Raw genomic sequence first — 1,155 nt, 5'->3', positions numbered from 1 at the left:
GAAATGCTGTGGATTTGGGGATTGTTTTTTTCTTGCTATGACTCTACCTGTTTCTAGTTCTAACTTGTCGGTTAGAACTTCCTGCTTCTTTCTCATCCATTCAGGTCAGACAATGCAATTTTAATAGAGCTTCTTTCTTAGGAAAATCAGTGTTTCCTAACCAAGAGCAGCCTTTTGCTGACCGCGTTTCAGGTTAGAATTAAAGCCCATTCCCTCTCCCACAGTTGCCATCCACTCATTAAAAATTGCTCTGGGATGAGTCTTGAATCTGTTTGTGTGTGTAAGGCTTGTGTTGGCCTGGGTGATGATTGGGTACGAGGATGTGGCCAGTGACTCCTTCAGTCCTCACTCCAGAGTGGCTCTGGTGCTGTCAGGGACACATCAGGGAGGGGTTGTGGGGCTGAAAACATCCAATTCTCAGCGCAATTGAAGAAGCAATAGGGTCATCTGGATAATAAGATGCTGAAGAGTCAGGAGTCAAGGACATGGATCAAACCTTTGAAAAATGTCACTAGGCCTCAACTAGAAGAATAATCTGCCACCTTCTTGTTGGAGAAGGGAAATGGGAGGTCAAGTCCCCCAGCCTGCTGGCAGACAGGGGCCTTGTTCAAGGACCTGCTAGCTCTAAAACTCTTAAATCTGAGCTGTGTTGGGTGACTGCTGGTGTTGGGTGTTTCTTTGCTCCCAGTTCCGCTCTGGTTTCCCAGAGCTGCTGCAAAGCTGAGGCCCCTGCATGGTATCAACACATGGCTGAAGGTCCCTGAGAGCAGAAGCTGTTCAGCTCTGGGCTGCCAGGTGTGGGGAAAAGCACTCCTTAAAAAAATACTAAGCTGTTGCCTCCCCCTTCCTCAAGCTTCCTCTTCCATTTTTTTGTTTTGAAGGATAAATTGCCCCCTGCTGGCTTCACGATGGGGAGCTCTCAGCATTCCAGGCACACACTCCCCCAGCTCGGGCCTCGCTGCTTTATCTCCCGCTGCAGCCTGAGTGCTGTCGGCTCTGCTCGGCTGCACCATCAGCCCCGAGCACCCACGTGTGATAATTGCAGCCCAGCAGCTGAGGGGGCTTGCGGGGAAAGCAAAGTGAGCGTCTGATTGCCAGCCCCAGTTTGACGGTGCTGCGTTAGGGGAAGTGTACATATATATTTTAATAACTTGA

This window comes from Corapipo altera, unplaced genomic scaffold, assembly GCF_003945725.1.
Source record: "Corapipo altera isolate COAL_440 unplaced genomic scaffold, ASM394572v1 55, whole genome shotgun sequence".
Classification (NCBI taxonomy): domain Eukaryota; kingdom Metazoa; phylum Chordata; class Aves; order Passeriformes; family Pipridae; genus Corapipo; species Corapipo altera.
Note: the sequence above shows the minus strand (reverse complement) of the source record.